We start from the raw sequence: 22904 nt of genomic DNA on the forward strand, positions 1-22904 counted from the left end.
AAATAGAGAAGGCATAAAAGAATGTCATTCTCTTTCCCCAGCACTGCAGGTTTTGGATCGTTACCACCAGGCACAAAACATGACACTGATCCTGTAACAGTCTTAAAGCAGGGGAGTGACTTACCTTGAGTGAAATTCACAGCTGATAGAGGATTCTGCCCAGACTTGTCCACCACTTTGGCTCCATCCACACCATTGAAACTGGTTTAAAGAAAGCAAAAAATATAGGTACTCTCACTTTTTGGAAATATCTTCTTCCAGGAAAAACTGATTTACTAAACAATACATCAGACTGTTTTGGTTTTTTTTTAAAACCACCTAATTCAGTGAAGACTAGTATAGGCCCTTACTGCCTATAGTGACCCAGCTAAACAGAGATGTCCAACTGAAGTTCTTAGAACAGGAGCTTCTTTAGGGGTCATTGGTGACAGAAAGATACATTCCACCTGAATTTGATTTCCACTCATTTGTCAGTGCCCAGATTGCACTGCTGGAGGATCCAGAATTTCTTAGGTTTATAGGCTCATGTTCTATGACTCTACCAAGTTTATTCTGCTGTCCCTTCAAGGATCAGAGGCAAAGGGCTTGATCTACCTGGCCTGTTAGTGAAAAAAAATATTTTTAACACTCATCCTGCTCCTTTCTCCACAGCAGCTGAGCCTATTTTCAGCAGCTCCTTGTTAACTGCTTGCATCTGCATTTTCTAGAGCTCATGAATCCCCCTGGACTGAGAGGGAAGCAGGACTTGCAATTTGCTATATGATATAGACAATGACTACTGCTTCATTTTGAAACCCAGCACACTCTTTTCTTGCTTCTTCCTCAAGTGAAAAGAATGAAACACTTGCTCCTGGGTGACACAGCAGCTGCTCACCTTGCAGGAGCTCTGTGGGAACCAGGAACTGTTGCCACCTCAAAGGTGAGAACCTGCTGATGTGCTGAGAAGGAGTTGCAATGCTTCAGGAACAATATCCCCAACTTTTCCCTTCCCCTTCAATCTCTCTCTGCTGTGCCTGATGAAATCCTAAGAGGATAAACTCTACTTGGCAACTTTTCAAGTAGTGTGAGGAACGGACTCCTCCTGCTCAGAGCTGTGGTCCCTGCTCACCAGCACACGTTGACACACCGTGTGGTTCACCGGCAGGCAGAGTCAGCGCCTTCTGCGCTGCGGCGTTGCTCAGTGCTGTGTGTTTATGGCCACCACAAAGGCCTTTGCACATGACGCAGCTTCCTGAGTCAGCAGAGGGTCTCTGCTTCTACTGTTGTAGTGGCTGATCAACCTCAAAAAAGATAGGAGTTTTTCCCCATTTTTATGAGAGTCCTATAAGCCTCCCTGCACAAGACTGCTCAGATGCTTTGCCTTTCCTTGTTTCCTTGTTCGGTCCACACCCTGCAGACATGACTCTAACGCTCAAACAGTGCCACAATCCATCTACATATGCCGCTGCTGAGAAAACAGCATGGAGGGCAGGTGCCGGTACGTACAGAAGTGGAAAGACAGGAGAGGCTTGGGGTGCAACTGGATTGCTCCCCGGGGAAGTTCCGCTAGCATGCTGCAGGCATGACCACCACGGAACATGGAGCAGCCTGCACCACAGAGGCACTTTCTTGGGGAAGAAATACGATGTGAAGTCCTCCTGGTTTTACATCTCAGTGCCTCTTCCAAGTAACAAAATTCAACCACCACCAAATCATTTGTTTGTGGTATACAAATGTATACATTTTTGTGAGTGATATAAAATCCCAGCAGTGCTCACTTACAGAGCACAAGACTGAGGCTGCCCACATTTATGGGGCCAGAGTATTTCATCTGAACAGGGACAGGAAACCAGCAGCTCAGAGGTCCCCCTTTTATCACAGAGATCCGAGGTATTATTTGAAACCCGGGACTACCCTTCCAAACAAAATATGCTGGTCTGTTAAAACCCAGCAACACTGTTCAAAGAAAAGAAATGGCTGTGTATACTGTCATTCCACTACAGAAGTGAAATTGGTAACTTTGTCACACAATCCTGGTGTTTAGGTTTTCCTACAGATACTTTTCCTTTCCCAAACTTACTAGCATAGCACATTTTCATGCTCCGCTGTTAACTGGATCACTGTGTACCTTGTACAATTTTTGTTATATAAAGGTTGTACTGAGCATATTATTATTTTACACACTACACTTTCTTTTCTATATCTCTTATTTGATCACAAAGAATAAGGAGTTGATCTCACCTATCAAATAAACATAAATGCCTGCTGCAAGTCTGAACCAGGCTGAGGGACAGCTATTACATACAGATAAGCAGAGCTCAGAGTGATCTATGCTGCAACAACCATCTTACAGTTAAGTGTAATGCACAATCTGCTGTTCAAACCACAAATAAGCAGTAATATGGAATCAATGCAGGTAAAAACATAAACTGGAACTTGGCGTTAAAGAATGATCTTTTTAATAAAATCAAATGTTTTCAATTATATGAAAAATACTTTTCTCTCCCAGCATTTTTAAGGACTATGGTTATTTTTCCAATTCTTGTGTAGATCAACATAAAACTCTTTTGTTTTTTACATATATTAAAACCCAAACATTTCAGTTTTCAAAGGCTATCAGGGTTGGTCTGACTCTCCTTTCTGAAGAAAAGAATGAGAACTATATTTACACCTCATCGTTCAGGCAGACAAGTAAGGCTGAATTTGTTTCCTTTTAATACACATGGAAGAGCAAGACAACACAAAAATGACCTTGTGCTGATAGTTATCTTGGAAAGTCAATGATTTCACCTGTGCTTAATTTAACAGAGGGAAGAACACTAGGAAAGGGAACATCCTCACTTTTCAGAGAACTCTACAATTAACTGCAATGCTGAAAATGAATATTAAGCACAGTTCTCCTTCCTTCCTTGCTTGCATGGGAACAAACAGTGCTAGCATTGGAATAAATCAACACAAAGTTAATGCAGCACCATTTTGTGAGCACACTGCTGCAGCCTCATCACCACCATTGTCCTGACCAGAACTGATCAAACTGCTTCATCTTCATGTCACAGTGCCTCTCTACTACTCTGTATCTCACTACAGTGAGTAAAGGAGGTCAAACAGATGAAAAATTAATTCATTCCTACTTTGAGACACCCTCTGCCACAGAGACGTAAAGAAGCACTACTGCAAATCAGATCTGTGCCCAGGCTGCTCCAGGTGGTCTCTGCAGGAGACCTACTCCCAGCTAACACCCAGCACCTGCCCGGTTCTGAGCAGCACCTGCACAAAGGGCAAGCATTTAGCAGCCCTCACCAGCCAGGTGAAAAGGCCGTTTGTCACAGATGTCCCCTAGTTACCAATCCAATTGCTTAAGTACTTCACAGAGGTCACCCATTCCCAACATGGATCATGGCAGAACCCAACAGACACAGGCTCAAGAACCAGAATATTTTCAGATAATCTGGTAGTTGTTTTTTGTTGTCACTTCAAAGAGAACAAAAAAAAAAAAATTCCAGGTGCTTCTCAACCTATGACACAGTATGTTACATCATAAATACAGCTCTTAGGTATCCTTCTGCTGAAGTCACTGAAAAGCCCGTAAGCTTGGTGAGCTGTCGACTTCAAATCTTCAAATAAGGTGTCTGCCAGTAGATTCAGGAGTCTGAAGACAAGCACCCACTTGAGCTGGTATGATCAGAGCAAGTGATCCATCAAAGCCTCTTTGCGGAGATTTTATCAGAGCTGGGCAGGCAACTGGCAGGTCAAGAGTCACTTGGCATAAGTCACAGTACCATTAACCCCTCCCTGCCCTGTTAGGAATTAGGGCGGAAAATTGCAGGTGTGTTGTAGACCAAGATTGTGCAACAGGTCAGTCTGCATGGTTGCATTTCAGATACTTCCAACAGCTGCCACTGTGAATGGCTCAAGCATGGTGAAGGTGTATGCATTTCAGAAAAGTCGTTAAAACAAGAAGCTCTACACCTTCACAGTGAGAGGTTAGAAGAAGTATCTCACACAAACATCGCTGTGATGTGCCATGATATTTGCAGCTAAACTTCACTTTGACTAGATGATGTCCTGTCTCTATACAACATCTCTTACCCTGATCCAGTGAAATGAAAGGCAAATGCCTCATCACCTGCATGGACTGTTTAGCATTGCTCCTCCTGGTCAACAGCAGCACAGAAGAGTCAGACTGAAAGGCACAACAGTGAGGCTAGTGCAGTTCCTGATTTGTATTGTTTTTTCTCAGAGCATTACATCATGTTAATTTGCTTCCTCAAGTGAATTTCCTCCCCGGAGTCTGGCACTATTGCCTTGAATAGACTTCAGCATCACATAAACATCCCTTTCTCCTCCTCCCTGACTGTTCAGCTACATTTATATCTAACCTTTGGGCAGCAGACAGCACAGAATGCAGACTCCCTTGCATTCAGATGTTAAAAAGAAGTGTCATTATCCATAATCCTAGCCAGAGAAGCAGACATTAAAAACCACATCCACCTCAGTAGCTGGACCATACTTCTCAGCCAGGCACTGAGCTCTGTATTACAAAGACTGTAGAAGTCCATGCCTACCCAGGAAAAGGGAAACGGGGGGTAATTCCCCACCGTCTGCAGCCTTCTTCCTCATTTTATTAATCCATCTTCTAATGCCATCTGCTCCTTCTTTCAATCTGCTGCATCCTCACAATGAGACTGCAACCAGTAATTGAACCAAGCATGAGAGACTCTCCACATCCAAAATGACCAAGATTTGCCCTCTCAGATATTTCTAGAGAAAGTGGTACAAAATATGATGCCATGGCACTGGTTATAATTGACATATTTCAAGAACAGGCTCGTATCACTTGGATCTGAACCAAGCCACAGGGAAGTGCTGAGTTCCATCCTGCAACATTTCCCATCTGCCGTAGGGAAGGGAATTTTAAATCCCCCACAACTGGCTTGTCTTTCAGGGAAGGTGGCAAGGTCCAGTCCATCAGGTGCTGGAATTCTGCAAAGCAGAAGCAGCACCAGGCTCCTACTGCCTTACAGATGATGGCAGAGCTCATTTCAGTCCTTAACTTTTTCCTTCATGGCAGCAAGAAACCACCTCAGCACAACTGAACATGCTGTACCAGCACAAAGAACGACCCAGCTGCTAAGCTCATTGTGGAGACAGGAATGGCAGGTGGGAAGACAGGACAGGAGATGGGGTGTCCTTTATTATCAGAGTTGCGCTTATGTCTTAAGTGAGCCACAAGTGGGGAATGTAACTTCTAGGATAAAGACCTTACATTATTCAGTGCAGGTGTTTTATCCTTTTAACGGACAAACCTTGACAATCATGAATAGGAGCATTCAGATTACAGGGACACTGTAGCTGGGTTTTTCAATACATCTTGTGCAATACACTCCCAACTCAACCAGTTCTTCAATGTGAAATTATGAACACACTCACTGGGATTCACACACTCCACCCTTCATTACTTATTGTCAGGCTGAAGCTAATGCAACAAGAAGTGAACAGGTTCAAGAACCCCTTTGCAACGACTGCCACCAGTAGCAGAAGTATGTGGAAAGACTGAAACTCAGCTTGAGGAAGGCGCTGAGTGTGTCATTCTGACCGGATAAGCAGGACTGTATGTGTGTGTGGAAAAAGGACCCCCTGATTAGAAAAAATGCCTTGAAATTTCTTTCAACCCAGCTATCTCTGCTAACTAGCAAATAACATTCAAATTTCTTTTCTTATTGGAGAAGTCTGCTTGGGTTGTTCCATGGATGTCTGATTTTCCATCCAACTGAGAGCAGGGTTTGACACTCACTGTTTGCTTCTACAAAGCTCTCGAGTCTGTAGGTCAGCCCTTGTGATTGTGTGAACCAGACTAAAATGATTTTGTGGCTAACTCATACAGGCAGCAGGCAACCGCCATGCACAAGCCAGAACCTGGGCAAAATCAAGGAAGACTATAAAGCCCTGGGGGTGCAGGCGAAAAATTTTTGTGCCCAAGTTACTTTCTCTTCCATTTTACCAGTAAGAGGAAGGAGTGCAACCAGAAATAGGCATATAATGCACATCAGCTTCTGGCTTCGCAGTTGATACCGTTGTGAAGGGTTTGGCTTCTATGACAATGGGACATTCTTTGACTATAGCCTGTTAGGGAGGGATGGGATCCATTTGCCTAGAGGAGGCAAGGGAATCTTTGGCAGCAGGCTGGCCAACTTGGTGAGGCAAGCTTTCAACTGAAGGACTCAGGGGAAGGGATCCAATGTGGCAATGCTCATGCTGTCACATCCAACTGGGGAACAAGCCAGACCAACCAGAGCAGTGATGTATGTACCCTAGCTGCCTCCCAAGATGAGTATCAGAAAGCCAGCCTTGTGACACAAGGGTGTGCATCACTGTGGTGGATCCTCTTGCACCCCTCCTGGGAAACCTGTGTGCTCGAGCACCACTCTGAAATGCCCGTACACCAACGCACGCAGCATGGGGAATAAACAGGAAGAATGAAAGATCTGTGTGCGGTTGCAGGGCCATGATCTTATTGCAATTACAGAGACATGGTGGGATAGCTCACACGGCTGGAATGCTGTCATGGATGGCTGTGTACTTTTTAGGGAAGACAGGCCAGCAGGGAGAGGTGGTGGAGTGGCTCTTTATGTGAAGGAGCAACTGGAATGTATCAAGCTCTCCCTTGGGGGGATGCAGGACAAGTCGAGATGAAGGGGCAGGCCAACATGGGGGACACTGTTGTGTCCCACCTGATGAGGAAGAGGAAGCTGATGAGGCCTTCTACAGACAACTGGCAGTAGTCTCACAACCATAGGCCCTGGTTCTCATGGGGGACTTCAACCTCCTTGGTATCTGTTGGAAAGACAGCTTCCTGCAGAGCGCTGATGATAACTTTTTGATGCAGGTGGTGGAGGAGCCAACAAGGCAAGGTGTGCTCTTAGACCTTGTCTTCACAAAGAAGGGGTGGTTGGGATGTGAAAGTTGGGGGCAGCCTTGGCTGCAGTGATGACAACGTGCTAGAGTTCAGGATCCTGCATGGAGGAAGCAGGACAATAAGTAGGATTGCAACCCTGGACTTCAGGAGAGGTAACTTTGGCCTCTTCAAGGACCTACTTGAAGAAATCCCATGGGTTACAGCCCTAGAGGGTAGGGGGTCCCAAGAGAGCTGTCTAATATTCAAGCATCACTTCCTCCAAGTTCAAGATAGGTGCAACCCCATGAGTAGGAAATTGAGCAAAGGGGGCAGGAAGCCTGCATAGATGAGCAAGAAGCTTTTGTCAAACCTCAAACAGAAGAACGACATTCACAGGACATGAAAGAAGGGATTTTTTACCTGGGAGGAATACAGAGATGTGGTCATAACATGCAGAGCGGATAAGGAAGGCTAGGGTCCATTTGGAATTAAATCTAGTGAGGGAGGTCAAGGATACCAAGAAGGGTTTCTTCAGGTACATCAGCAGGAAAAGGATGACTATGGAAAATGTGGGCCCGCTGCTGAATGAGGTGGGTGCTCTGGTGATGAAAGACATGGAGAAGGTGGGGTTACTGAATGCCTTCTTTGCTTCGGTTTTCACTGCCAAGGCTGGCTCTCCAGTTTCCCAGGAGGCACGAGAGGAAGTCTGGAGAAAGGAAGACTTACCCTTCATCCAGGAGGATCATGTGAGAGACCAATTAAGCAAGTCTAATACCCACAGATCCATGGGCCCCAATGGGATGCACCTCCAAGTGCTGAGGGAGCTGGCAGGTGTTACTGCCAAGCCACTCTCCATTATCTTTGGAAGATCATGGAGAGCAGGAGAGGTGCCTGAGGACTGGAAGAAATCCAGTGTCACTCCAGTCTTCAAAAAGGGCAAGGAGGAGGACCAAGGAAACTAAAAGCTGGTCACTTCACCTCCATCCCTGGAAAAGTGACGGAACAGCTCATCCTGGCAGTCATCTTGAAGTACGTGAAGGAAAAGGTCATCAGGAACAGTCAACATGGATTTGCCAAGGGGAAATCATGCCTGACCAACCTGATAGCCTTCCGTGGCTAGTACTGACTGGGTAGTCGAGGGGAGTGGACATTGTCTACCTTGACCTCAGCAAGGCTGCTGACATGTCTCCCATAACATCTTCATATGTAAACTCACGAAGTGTGGACTGGGTGAGCGGCCAGTGCGGTGGGCTGAGAGCTGGCGGGTGGCAGAGCTCGGAGGGTTGTGATCAGCAGCACGGTCGAGCTGGAGGCCTGTAGCTCGTGGTGTTTCCAGGGGTCAGTGCTGGGTCTGCTTCTGTTCAACTCATCCATCAGTGACCTGGATGGAGGGACAGAGCACACCCTTGCAAGTTTGCGGGTGATACGGAACTGGAAGGAGTGGCTGATGAGCCAGAAGGCTGCACTGCCATTCAGCGAGACCTGGGCAGGCTGGAGAGCTGGGCAGAGAGGAGGCTAATGAAGCTCAGTAAGGGCAAGTGTGAGGTCCTGCACCTGGGAGGAACCAGCGCCCACACCAGTACAGGCTGGGCTTGACCTGCTGGAAGGCAGCTCTGCAGAGAAGGACCTGGGCGTTCTGGTGGGCAGCAAGTTGCCCGTGGGCCAGCAGCGTGTCCTGGGGGACAAGAAGGCCAGTGGGATCATCCTGGGGCGCATTAGGAGGAGCGTGGCCAGCAGGTCGAGGAAGGTGACCCTCCCCCTCTGCTCCGCCCTGGTGAGGCTGTGTTTGGAGTGCTGTGTCCAGTGCTGGGCTCCGGTTCAGGAGACAGGGAACTACTGGAGAGGGTCCAGCGGAGGCTACGAAGGTTGTGAGGGGACTGGAGCATCTTCCTTCTCAGGAAAGGCTGAGCGAGCTGGGCCTGTTCAGCCTGGAGAACACTGAGAGGGGAGCTTATCAATGCCTACAGGTATCTTAAGGGTGAGTGTCAACAGGACGGGGCCAGGCTCTTTTCAGTGGTGCCCAGCAGCAGGACAAGGGGCAGTGGGCACAAACGGCAACACAAGAAGTTCCTTCTGAATATGAGGCAGAAACTCTTTACCTTGAGAGTGACAAGAGCACTGGAACTGGCTGCCCAGAGAGGTTGTAGAGACAAAAATCTCTCTGGAAACATTCAAAACCTGCCTGGATGCCACTGTGCAACCTGCTCTAGCTGAACCTGGTTTAGCAGTTTGGACTAGATGATCTCCAGAGGTCCCTTCCAGCCCTGACCAACCCTGTGATTTTGTGAAGAGTTGTGGCAGTGACACAAGGTAAAAAGACGTGGCAAGCATTTTCCAAGTGTTTCCATTATTATGAGGGCACTGCCATTCTGGAACGTCCACAGCTGAGACAGATTCTCAATACAAGTTGAGGACACTCTTGAGGACTCACTGTTCTAAATTCAAACACCTTGCAAAAATGAAAGTTTCAAAACTGAGCATGCACTCAGGGCAAAACTTGCAAGTTTACAACTACTCATTTTTCAGAATTCTTTCAGTCCTCTTTTACAACCATTGCTCTGGTTTGGAATAGCCAATAAGAAAAAGTGAAGACAAATGAGATTTGAGCCCTTTGTTTCTGTTATTGCTGTTTTGCTGGAACTAATATAAAAACCAGCTCCTCAACATGCAAAAGTTTCTTACATTAACTAACAGAATTAGAAAGGAAAGAAATTAAAACTGTACAACACTTACCAAGCACCTTACTTGGTTTCATTTAAGCTGTGAAGGAAAGAAGAAAAAGAAAAAGAAAAAAGAAAGAATGGAGTGGCAGAGGAAGAAAGGAAAACAAATGGGAAGAAATACAGAAATATGTTTTGACTATCCCCTATACAGACTACGCTCTAAGTTAAATTGACAGAAGTAAAAAGGAAATTGTGGAATACCTCAGAAGGAGACAGATTAATCTTTGTTATGTTCTCTTGAGGCTTTCAGCTTCTTAGTGAGCAGCATTTGTTGTATTCACCTCTTCCATTTGCCAAGAGAAAAGACTGTGAGCTACTCAGCATTCTTCCAAATGCCCCTATGCTGCTCATGCAAACATCCTAAGACAGCTTAGAACAGAGATATTCTTGTCATATCTGAAGAGGCATTTTTTGGACAACTGGGGACAAAACTTTTGTCTCTACTGAATAATAAGCCTCTACCTCCATTTCTCAGATATTGCAGAAAAAGAGATTTTTTTTTCCTGCAGACTACAGATCTAGGTCTCACAGAATCCGACACACAGGTTTTAACTTCTGGAAACCAGACAGAAATTCAGACTTACCACAATGGTATCTGGAATATTTAACACTTCAAATACTCAGAAGTGTGAGGTAATGTTGTAGGAGTTATTGCATTAACAAATTCAGATTATTTCAAATTGATAACCTTCAGCCGATGAAACAGTCTTAACTTATTATGCCAGTCTACTAGTAACCTTTTTTGACCATCAACTTTGTTGTTGTAATGTTGAAGGACACTGCTGAGAAGAGTTAGGGTAAGATTGTGCTCATTTCCAAACAGGATATGTTAGAATACAGTTTTGAGTAACTTCATTTTTAGTAAGTAACACCAGGATTCAATCCTCTGTTGACCTGTCAGGTCGAATGGGGAGAAACATTCCTCAAAGTCAATAGCAACTGCAGGTCATGCATCCCACGGGCCTGGCTTTAATCACACTATTTCTGTGCACCAACAGAAAACCATAAAAACAAGGTACCAAATCAGCATGTGCACAGGACAGTTAACTTCACCATAAATGGGCCAAATGGCCCGTAAGCGAAGAGCTCAAGTTTCTGTCCTTCTTCAAGGACTACAGGTGTCAAGCTGGGCTGCAGAGGAGGACTAGGATTTGTTGTCCTTGCCAACTATTAAATCATATTGGTGTCAGTCCCTCACTGATTTCCCTCTCCTTACTAAAATTCCCTTCTGGTCCCATGATCACTTGAAAATGCAAAGACAGAATGCCTTAATTAGATGGAGGCAAGAGAAGTTGGCCACTTCTGAAAGACCTATGACTTCTCACGTTGTCGGGTAAGAGCCTCCTCTGGGAAATGAGATTTTTATATTCACTTTATTACTCCAGTGCACTGACTCCATCGATTAATGGCAACTTTCCAAAGCTCTGCTTACTTTTATTGCCAAGTCTGGGGACAAATAAGTAAAATCTATTAGTAAGAAAAAAAATGCTGCACAGAAAACAAAACTCAGCACAGCTACACCATGGATATTGCAGCAAAATTCAAAGCAGCAGCAGATTTTTTTCTTCATATGGGCAATAGTGCTCCTCCAGCTTTCTGCCATATATCTCTGATGGTCTCCAGGTCTGCAGCCAGAAGGAATGGGGAGTAAACTGTCTCTTGCACTGAATGCTCGTGTTTGATTAGGGGCTGAAAAAAGATACTTGCTCTGCTTCCCCTACTATCCCTTCTGTCATTCCTCATGTTTCTGTGCAGATGCATCTTCTATTCATTGATTGCTTCTTGCATTCTTCAGTCCAGTTCCAAAGAACTGCCATTTCTGGGAATACCCTTCTGTGTACCACCATTAAGGGCTGAAGTTCTTGTAGCTCGTTGTTTTTTTGCTTATCTATTTGCATTTTCCTCTCATTTTCTAGCCTGAAAAGTTCAGCTTGTCCTATAGGTAAGCATTCCTCAGATCTGACCCAAGATAACATTGTAATTTCCAAACCACTTTCATTTTCTCTTAATCCAAAAATTTACTGATAGCATTTCAAGCTTGTTGCAAACCAACAAGCTGGTTTGCAGGATTCCTAGCATCTCCTCTGACAAAGGCAGCTCTCCTAAGCTTTGCTAACCTTCCCTCTAGAATTTCATGCCAAAAGGCTCTCTTGGGAATTCTCCAGCAAAACTGGAAGCATTCTCAAAATATGTCCCAAAACATATCCTAATCTTTTATGGACGAGGAATTAGGGGCACAGAGACAAAGCTACCCTGCTACAGCCACAATGTAGATCTGTGCCAGACTAGAGCAGAAAACGGCAGCAACTGAGAGGTGGAGAGGGAAGATTTAGGTGAGTCCTGTGGAAGTTTTGCTTCTAAAAGATGCTGTGAAAAGGCTCTAAACTTACCCAATTTGGTGATGTCTCTGTTCCTAAACAGTAAACACAAAGCTGGGTATCTGCACAGCTCAGCTGCCATGAAACTCTCCATCTCCTGCAGCTGGCTATCGATTCTTAATTACAGCTGCTGACCGCTGCTTCCTTCTTCTACTGCAACTTGCCCTCCTGCATAGACTATTGGGTCAGGCTGTCTATAGCATCAACACGCACAAAATAAAACGAGATTCGATTTACTCTCCCTTTGCTACTGCAGGCTCTTCAGGCTCCTTTACAAAGCTCCTTTGGGTTCCATTTCTCCCTTTGAGAGGTTGCTCCAGAATCTCACTCCTCTAGTGGTTGCAAATCTTATTTCCAGGCTAAGTTTATTAATAGCAAATTTGTACCAATTTGTCCTCATGCCAGCATTGATCTTTATAATAAAGACCTTTTCTTCCCCTCTGGTATTTACTTTGCAATGAAGTGTTTATAAAGAGACATCACATTCCTCTCCCAGTCTTTGTTTTGCTAGGTAAAACAAACCCATCTCTTAGTTTTCTCTCATCTGCTGAGCTTTCTGTCCCTTACCCTCCTAGCCCTGTTCTGCACCTGCTCCTGAACGAGTACATTTTTCTGACAGAACGGTACACAGTGTTATTGGCACACTCTTGTGTCTTGGTTTTAAACATCCCTGTCTGTAGCAGGACTGTCTACTTGAAACTATCCTACAACCATATCAGCCCTGACACTTCACCATACATTCCTATTGCCATCAAAATTCCTCTGCTGCCTACAGCAGCCTTCTCAGCACTCTGCTCATTCCCTCCTCTACGCCCACCTGTCAGCCCCTCGTGCATATCATTCCCACACTGACTGAGGACACACATGGCATGAAGCTGGTGCTGGCACACAGTCCCTTGCTCTCTGCTTTTCCGCAGGGCTCTCCCACACACAGTGCAGGCACCAGCTGCATTGCCCTACTCCTCAACATAAGAACAAGCAAATGCCCACAGAGAACTCCCCTGATCCTATGCCTCCTGGGCAACCTTACCATGTTGGTTTGACTCTCCAGCTTTCAACCCTGGGTCTTCTATGGCTCAGTCAGTGATGACAGAAAGACAGAGCCTCACTTAGGCACCCAAATCTTAGACCTCTGTCCTACTCAGAAGTACATAGCCCTTAACTAGACTCTGCAAGCTCCAAAATGCAGCCAAACAACCCCTTCAAAATGGTCAGATACATGCACTGAACCTTCCCTGCTACCATGAAGCACAGGAACATCCTTTTCCTGACACGGGCCAGTTCTCCTCAGGCTTCCCTGCTAATGGAACACCAGTTCCCTGTTCAACTGGCTTCATTACATTAGGGTTCCCCTGTAGCTTCTAGTGTTGTACACGTAGCTGTGATGTCTCCAGACTACAGCCTTTTGCCTAGCCTTTCAAAGATCCACTTCCAGCATAAATCCAGATAGGGCAAAAATGGCATACTAAATACCGTTTAAGAACAAGCAAAGGCATTTTCATACTTGCATAAAGAATTTATTTGGACATAGCTAAACCCAGATCTCAGCCTAGGGAATAACCAATACTTCCATTCTCCAACCCTCAATCTAATTCTGTGAATTGAGGCAAGTGGGAACATCTGTTGTCTTGTGGAAATAAAATTCTGAGGAGTACACCCATGGGAATTTGTCCAATGCTATTTCAGAGGCATGGTTCCAGAAACTGCCCTCACACCCTGTCTTTGCTTGATGCACTGCTCCCAGACCTTGCAGTAATACTGGCATTAAGGTCACACAGCATAAACTAGTTCATGAAATCTGCTTGTTCTACACTGACTCAAAACCTGTCACTCATCTTCTTATCTCTGCATTTGCAACAAAGCTGTCAGCACCTTTACTTCTGACTTCTGGAGAGCTCAGCCCTCCCTGTTAGCTAAGAGTTTCTTTCGCAATACTATTAAGTAAAATAGCTTTTAAATCAGTGGAGTAGGGGGAACATAGCAGCTGTGTCTTGCTAAGGGCAGACCAGCTTCGGCAGCATACTGCTGACTCATGCTTCTTCTGCTGGTCTCTTTACATCTTAAAACTATTGATGCCTGGATTGTGTACCAACTCCCATGAAAATATCCTACTTATAAATCCCATTCCCACTGGAGTTCTTTGCCATGCGACAGCCCAGATCTGCTCCCCACTGTGGATGCTATTCCCAAATTGAACATGCTTGCTTAAAACACACACGCAAGCTGCTTCTGTGGTATCAGTTTGTCTTCTTTTAGCTATACGGTGTAATAGGTGCATGGATTTAATTTAAGACTGATAAAGTTTATCTGTGCTGTGAGCCACACTGGAATTTGTTCCCCAACTGTGGCTTCCCACCAGTGTCTGCGGTGATGAGTGATGAAAGGCAACCACAGACACACTTTCCTCCACAAAGGCAGCAAAGGCCCATCCACTAGTCATTGCATCTTAACACAAAGCATGAAAGGAAAGGAAACCTTGCCTCTATTAATTTTGTGGTCTCCTGGTCATGCAAACTACCTTCCGTGCTGAGGCCACCCTGTTTTTTTCTGGAACTTATTTGTGTTGCTTGTTTGGGCAGAACCTCAGAAAAGATAAAACAGGCATGACAACACTTGCTGTTTCCTCCGCGTGGACGGAGGCCTCCACAGAAGAGGTCCAGCAGTGAGAGCACTATCCTTTCCCTGTGTAAGGGGCAGGAAGGACAGCAGCTGTTTGAACAGCGTGCTCCTGCCTCAGGATAAGGGGAATTATTTCATACCTGACACGATGTGTTACAAGCAGTACAAAAGCAGTGCGGGAGCCAGAGAAGGGCAGATTGTGCATTGAGGGAATTTTTAGGACCTTCACTATGGAGATTTGGGTTTAACTCCCAGTCAGAAAGGTTTAAGTCATCTCTACTCACAGTGCTAAGGAGCATAACAAAAAGTGCCTTTGCTGGGACAGAAACATAGCTAGTAGAAAAGCACCATCAAAACACACTCTTGAGAAGAACTTCTTTTAAGAACAGATTTTTTAAAAAGTTTTTTTTCCTGAAGGAGCTATTGATTTTCGTAAAAGTTCCTGCCAAATCTACTTGGAACAACTTTGTTTCTGGCAGTTCAGAAGCTCTACTTCAGCACTTGCAAATTGTACATGTTTTATCTTAGAGGTTTTTGTCCCACATGCATTGTTATTACTTTGCCCTAACATGACAGAACTAGTGAAATATTTTATTACTTTTTAGATCATTAAGATGAGTTACTTACTACAGAATGAAATGTTACCTGCTTTTCTAGATGAAGGCAATTCCTGGGTGTTGTAATGTCAGTGCCAGACTTTTGTTACATTGTAAGCAAGGGACTTCTTGTTCTAGAGAATAAGATAAGATGTTTCAGTCATTAAGCAGCAGCTGCTTTTACTGATTAAAAAAAGAAAAAAAAAAAAAAAGAGGTAACTACTACTTTCTTATATACATACTGTGACTTACTGTTAGTCTTTACTTAGCAAATCAGCAGTAAGCATAAGCAATACAACAACTTAAAATGGATATAACTCAAAACAAAAATTCAGAAATCCCAGAGCAAAACATTTCTAAAACTCAAAATCTGGGACACAGTGTCCTCATAGGAAATTTTACAAATAAATTATTTAATTCCGATTAAAGAGGAGGAAAAAAACCAAACCAGCTTTACAGTGTCAGAACTTCCCAGGAAATGGCAATTCTGAGCTCAGCTAATGTGTGTTAATTCCGAGAAGCCTAAGCAGGATTTTTTTCTGAGGACAAAGTCCAAGAGGATCAGGACAGAGGGAATTCTGTAGGGATCCACAGCACAAACAGCGAGGTTACAGGAGGTCAGGCACAGCTGGGTGTGAGAGCACTCCAGGGCTGAGCAGAGTTTTGGAAGTAAGGCGCTGCCAGACTCGAAGAGCAAAGCGGGTTGCCTTCACTCTTCTGGCCACTGTCTGCAGAAAAGCAGCAGGTCAGGCCTCGAGAGGGAGAAGGGTCACACTCCTGTGTGGGACGCACACTGCTACCCAGAAATGGATGCTTGAGGCTCTCCTGGCACACGCCTGCACCTCCGAGAGGGATGCTCGGGAAAGGCGTGCCAGCAGCAGGATGGTGCCGCCCTTCTTGCTTCTCCAGGCTGTGCATCAGCAAAGGAGGTTTCCAGAAACTACCAACCATGGCAAAGGCAGGACTTCAAGCAGTTATTTGCTAATCAGGACATCACCAACAGGCTACAGGGCACTCATTCAGATGCATTCACCTCTTAATTTTTGTGCTTGTGACTCATGATCTTTCATGCTCATGACCTACCTTGGCCTTAATCCTGGCACTACTTAGTAACAAAATTACTTAATTACTAAATTAAATAATTTATTTAATACTTAACTAATTTTACTGAGTTATCCAGCTTTCACAAGTTACAAAGGCTACCTCTTCAAAGACAAAATTTTCACTCAAATTATTTATGCACCTTTTCTTTCCCACATAGGCAATGACGGATGGAAAAGCCAAAACAAATGAATAACTAACTACCTCCATACTCTTGGCTTTATTGCTGGTCAATAGGGCACACAATCAAGCCCTGAAGCAGAACAGATTGATATACCTGCTGGGTTTATGGAACTTACCATGGGGTTTATTGCACAATTCAGGATCTGCATCACATGTGTGTGTGTCTGTGTCTGTGTGTGAGTGAGTGTTGCTGAGGTGGAAAATACTGTGATGCTGAACAAAGGGTTACTGTCTGCTGACACAAATGAGACAAAAAACTCACTGACCTGGAAGTTAAAGTACAAAATCTACTTTCAGCCTGAGTGCCCACTGCCCATACACATTAAATGAAGAAGCCTTGTTTGAGCACAGTATGATCTTAATCTGCTCTTCTCAAGCAAAGAAACCAGATGCCAGCACCATGACTCCCACCCCAGCAAAACCCATCAGCAGTAAAATCACATGAAGGACAATGCAAGACTAAACTGCCTTTTAGATTAGGATTTTTTTGTCACAAGGTTACTCCAAATTATCTAGCATAAAGTATTTCACCCATGCAAGCCAGCAACATTGGCAGGGGGAGAGTTATGCAACAAGATGCTGGCAGGGGAATGGAGTACTGAAAGCTTTGAAAGAGATGGAGTAACCTGTGAGAAAAGCTTCTAAGTTCTATGGCAACACAAACACACCATGAACTGCAAAGGCTCAGAGAAGGACTGCAGAGACGCAGCAAGCTCAGAGTCAAAAGGTATGGTGAGAAGGTCATTCCCAGGTAAGTGGCAGAGCAGTATGCAAAAGGAGGAAAGATTTATCAGCTTAGCAGCCTCCAGTCCCTGGAAAGGCTTTGATCAGTGATTGGACACTTGTTTCACAGAATGCAAATACCACATACTACCAGGTGAGCCAAATTCAACCCAGCTGGAGCAAGCGGTATGACTCCACTGAGGTCAACACAGTTGTAACGGCTTACTTTGGATTTACAGGTAGAACACCAAAGCGCTATGCAAACCTAAGTAATTAATCATAAGCCAAATGCGAGGCCAGGAATTTCATAATAATTCAAGCCCTTTTCAACAACCCAAGCAATGCTGTTCATGTTCTAGACAGTCTTGGATGAGTATTTCAGATAAACAGTGAGAATTTTGATGGCAGAAGCCCCTCTTCTACCAGCATTGCTGGGTACAGCTCAGGCTGCCAGGGAAGGACTCCACTGCAGTAGGCACTGTGCTATCAAGCTGATGGGCATGCCCCACTGTGCACATGCTATAGCGTATATACAAAACACAGGAGACAAGTTAACCATCAAAAAAGGAAGCAGCAGCATGTGGGGAGCAAAAACTGTAGGCAACAGCTAGCACAAAATGGAAATCAAAATCTCCCATGTAAGAATTGCTGAAGACATCCCACTAGAAGCAGAGTTCTGCCTCCCATATATTCATTACCTAACTGTGCGGCTGGTGTTTATAGAAACTTGGGCAAGTGGCATCTTTGTGACATACTCTGAGCAGTGCTCTGCTCTCGATCAACAAGGCTCCTCAGAGTCCTGTGCTCTGTCCACTGTTGCAGGCCCATTGCCTGTGGCCTACCAGAAAGCCATCCACGTTGGAGAAGGGGTTCCATTCATTCTCTGAAGTACATACATTAAGCAGAGATACTCAGTTTGTCTCCTATATACAGCTTGGTCCTTATCGAGACTCAGCCCCATGCTTATCATTTCAGAGCGACAAAGCAGGAATGTGGCAGCACAAGCCATCCCTCCTAAAACCTCAGCTTCATTTTAACACACCCTTTCTCAGGAATCTTATCTTCTCTAGATGAACTTCATGTAATGTTTTTTTTATCCTTGCCTTCCTCCTCCATCACATCTATCATTTGCATACATCCAGGTCCTGCAGTGTTCAGTAATCGCTGGACCAGTAACACAAACTGTGAAAATCATCCTCGCGTCCTACCTCAAGACTGAAGCTCTTGAAACTGAACATCTCTGTGGTCACACTCTCCCATCCTTTCCTTATGCAAACAGGAAGGAATAACAGTGACTTCCTAGTCACTGTCATCCCCTCAAGTGATAGCTGGGATAGCTATACTATTTAAAGAACCAGTATAGGGAGAAACAAGTACAGCTAGAGCTAGGTAGCTGTAAGTCCCATTAAAAGCATTTGAACTCTTCGTGTGACTCTGCCATGGCTCTTCTTTTGTTATGCCTCAGTTTCTCACCACACCTGTTGGCCCTGGATATTTAGATGGCTGAGAATCCCAGCAGTGTCTCCCGATGCTCCCTGCCATGAACAGGACGATCTCAGACCACCCAGCTGTCACAAAAGAAAGGGTGAAGCCTGAGACTCCTTATGTAGCCCTTTGAAGAAAGCTGAACCCAGAGCAAATAATTAATGGGGACAAGGCCCCTTCCCCCCCAGGCAGCAGTTTGTTCACACGGTTGTTCCAAGGCCTTCTGCCCTGTGGTAGCTGTGCTCCTGTAGTCACGGTTATCATGGTAACACTGACCAGGTAGCTGCAACTGAAATGACACGTTGATGCTCACTCGGTCCAGAATGCTAGGATGAGCAAGACAGAAGAGTGACCATTCAGGTCTGCTGGTGGAGGGTGAAGATGAAGCATATCTTTAGAGCTAGAAGCTGCTACTTAAACAAAGCTACAGTTTTGATACCAACCACATAAAGGAGACAAACCATGGAGACCACAAAACGTGGCAGCACTTGTCTCCACCTGTCTGCAATAGCAATATATTAGATGCTCATATACTGTAAAAACACCAGCTGCTTTTGTGAACAGGATGCACCTTCTCAGCACTCTGCAGCAGGCTGGTTTGTCTGTGCATCATGCTCTCACGCTCAGAGATACGCTTGCTGCAGAAAAACTAGTTCTGGTACTTTGGCTTACTCCCACATCCTTTGGTTTTGCACTGGCAGCACTGGAAATCAGCAAAACAAATCTGATTTGTCATGCTGCAGCAGGGTGGTGTGCCCTGTCACCAAGAAGCATGTGAGGCAGATTTCATATGAGTTGGCTCATTCTTTGCTCTTTCCAGATGTAATTGAAGAAGAGATTGCCATAGGACAGTCATAATCCAGTCCTTTCTGAAGTAACTGAGCCCCCAACATCCTCTAATTAAGGTACTCTTACAATGGTCTCTAAGACAGAGAAGGGATATTATTCCAACTGTAACAGCAGGGAACAATAATACACCCTAGGTCAGGCCGGCAGTTTGTCACACAGCAGGGATCTGAATCCGAGTTTGGTGAATCCCAGAATAGGATGAAACAACTGTCAAGTTTCCAGCAAATGCAGTGTTAAACTTCCCAAAGGGAGTGAAATGGAATGACAGTTTATTTGCCTTTGACCTAGCAACAGCAGATGGAGAAGAGTGCTAGTCACACCTACTTCTGGGCTCAGCTGGAACTACTTAGGCCTTGCTTGTAGGTAGGAACTGCTGCAAACAGGTTCTCCCTTCTTTTTCATCACTACCCACTGTCCCCACAGTGAAATCCACAGGCACGTGAATTTCTTTTCTCAGGCATGAGAGAAAGCAATCTAAAGCAGTTTGCTCTAGAGCAAAACCCTTGAAAACAGCTGATTTTGCAAAAACTCCAGTGCATCTGCACACACCATATTCCCCAAAAGCCTGATCCCAAGATTCAGCCCAGAAGGAAAACCATCACGGTATTCAGCTCAGCACAGTACACATAGGTTAGCACGATCACATCTCTTGGTACTGGCATGTTCCTTGGACTGCTCCATTCCTTCTACCTAGAGGGTAACATAACCCTTATGCACCCTCTCTGGAGGGGATCAAAAACCCCAAGTAACATGAGCAGGCAATTTAGCAAACCGCTTGTACTTTCATTCTACCCTCAGAAGGCTGTTCTGCCAGAGCCACTGTGGCAGAGACAGGCAAGATCAAAGAGGGGCAGGGGGCTCACACAGGTCAGTACCCCATAAGACACCACCTCCCGCTTGCAGGCACACTTGTAAAAGACTGCCCCGTCCAGAGGGCAAATCTTGGGAACAGTTCAGATGCAGACTCTGACTCCAGGCACATCAGCCTAAGCCCATGTGGCACAACCAAAGAGCTGACCGCAAAGCAGGAGGAAGCTGGATAGAGGTCTGATTCTGCAACTAGGGCACATTGTAGAACATCCTTGAGGCTACAGTATCTTCTGCTACCTGTCCCAATTGCAACACCTGAATGCAGAGCATGCCTTGGCTGTGATCCCATGGCTGCCGGATGGCAGCATGTAGGCAGCCTTCTGCATTCACCAGGGACTCGATGGACCGTGCTGAGATCTGCAAGCAGATGCCATGCAAAAGTAACAGAGGACGACTGTGACATGACCCTTCACAGGGAGGAACATCTGAAACTTCTGACAAGTAACTCAAAACATATCAAAACATATATGGAACAGGAAATTGGCTCGAAACTGGATAAAGTCTCTCTTGGTATCTCATCATCATCTTGGCTGTGAGAGAGAAGCCTTTTCTCACTGGGTATTTGTCCCTCTGGATGCAACCTGGAGGAGAAACAGTAGTTTATTAAAACTTAAATGCAGCTTTTGAAAACTTGCCCAAACAAAATGTTAATGCAAGTTTTGGCTTGGTCTTCACTGCTTGGGAAATGACTCCTCTCCTGTAATAAGATGAGCTGTAGCAGCTCTGTTATTTCAAACACCATAGGCACAAGAATCACCTGCAACACATCTGAAGTGCACCACCTTTCAGCCCACCTGGTCCCCCTTTACAACTTGCAAGCAGGGAGGGAATGATGCGCAAGTGCCCTACAGGAACAACACAATATTGGTGTTCTTTTCCTCAGAAATGAAGGCTGCAAGGGAGCATGGGAACAGACTACCACTTGGAAGCTGCTCTAAGGAGAAAGTTGGCTGTTCTCCACCTCAGGACAGAGGCAGCAGTACTCAGCTTTAATGGGTGCAAGGAAGACTACGTACAAAGGATACGTTTCTAGCAGAGAGAACAATAAAGCACCAGAACAGATTGCATGCAAAAGTCCTTGTCAGCATTGGAAGCCTTTAAATCAGGCTGGGCAAACATTTATCAGGAATGATGTAAGCCAAGTTGATTCTTACATGGACAGGGAAATTGGACTAAATGACTGTCACACTCTCTTCCAACCCATTTTGATCTGTGGCCCTGCATCAAGGAACTGAGTGCTGGCCAGTAATCCACAAGCATTCAGTCACCTGGGTCCCCAGAGATTTCCTGGGTCACCCCTAGTGGACCCACTCCACGTCTGTCAGTTCCTCACCTGGAAAGAGGTCTCACCCCTACAAGGCCACAGGCTCAGCTAAGAGCGCTGTGAGGATAAACATGTTTCTTTGACTCTCTAAGGTCCCTGAGAAGTCCCTTTCACCCCACATCTTGGGTGGAAAACTGAAAACACAGGCGGTACTTGCACTTCAGGGTGCTTACATGGAAATAGCACCAGAACAAGAATACTCCACCTCTGTCCTCCAGCACACTGGAGATTGTCCAAAGCCATGGATTAATGCAGCCCTAGGGGGGGCTTCAGGCCTCCCATTAACAGCATGAGGTACAAGCCCAGTCTGTATCACAAGCTGGGAGGTCCCTTTCCAGCTTCCCTCCACGCGCCCCAAGCAGAGGCCCTGTTTTACTGCCACAGTAACAAGGGTTAAAGCCCCACGCTGCGGCTGCGCCTACTGAAGCCCTCGGTCGAGGCGAGCTCCCCCCCGGGGGCTGCACATCGCCAGGCCCACCCCCGCCGGGCGAGGCTGTGGCAGGACGGTTGGCCAGCACAGAGGCAGCTAAGCTGGGACCACAGCACCATCTGCAGGGCTCTGCCAAGGGCCAAGCTGTCCCCAGCTCCACGGGGGAGGCCGGCACACAGACGTGAGCACACACGCAACCACACTCTTCAGGGTCCGGGAGGAAAACAAAGCCCCTCTCCGGAAGCATCACTTCAGGAAACAGATCACCGTTTTGATATGGTTCCAATGACCCAGTAAGTTCCCACAAAATCAAATGTATGTCAGATACTGCATTATGTACAATGCCCACTGAAACATCAGCCTTCTGTGGCTTCAGGGAGCAGCTATGCATCTGCGGGCTGGGGGCACAGGGGATGGCTGGCGCCAGCTGAGCCTCCCGCTCGCAGGCAGCACGGACAGCACAGACGTAGTCCACTGCTTCAGCAAGGGCGCCAGGAGTGCCTGTGGTTCCTTGAAACCAGCATCTCCAAAAAACCTCTGCAATGCTTCTGTACCAAAAGGAGCCTGGGCCAATATGAATAAAGCACTGAAGAACACATTGTACTACACCAGCACATTCCCTCAGATGAGAGTCTGACAAATAAATGCAGCCTCTTGGGAGGAAGAACAACTTTTCTCCATTCTTGTCTTTATGAGAAGGTCAGCGGCACCATGTGATTTTCTGAGACATACAACCACTACGCAATACA

The 22904-nt window shown here is 45.6% G+C and overlaps 1 protein-coding gene and 1 long non-coding RNA gene across 4 annotated transcripts in view; one reads left to right on the top strand and one right to left on the bottom strand.

Moving 5' to 3' along the window:
• The window catches only part of LOC114011467 (uncharacterized), a 75120-nt gene extending 52955 nt beyond the window's left edge, over positions 1 to 22165 (bottom strand). The window contains exons 1-3 of the long non-coding RNA XR_008747368.1: positions 15648 to 22165; positions 15240 to 15324; positions 125 to 201 (exon numbers count right to left, since the gene is read on the bottom strand). This is a non-coding gene — a long non-coding RNA (uncharacterized LOC114011467). The remainder of the gene's footprint in view (positions 1 to 124; positions 202 to 15239; positions 15325 to 15647) is intronic.
• CACNA2D2 (calcium voltage-gated channel auxiliary subunit alpha2delta 2) overlaps positions 8109 to 22904 on the top strand; it is a 454520-nt gene continuing 439724 nt past the window's right edge. For all 3 annotated transcript variants that reach the window (XM_055804987.1, XM_055804990.1, XM_055804989.1), the window contains exon 1: positions 8109 to 8115. The gene's annotated coding sequence lies outside the window, so the exon portion shown is untranslated. The remainder of the gene's footprint in view (positions 8116 to 22904) is intronic.

Source organism: Falco peregrinus, chromosome 5 (assembly GCF_023634155.1).
Source record: "Falco peregrinus isolate bFalPer1 chromosome 5, bFalPer1.pri, whole genome shotgun sequence".
NCBI lineage: Eukaryota > Metazoa > Chordata > Aves > Falconiformes > Falconidae > Falco > Falco peregrinus.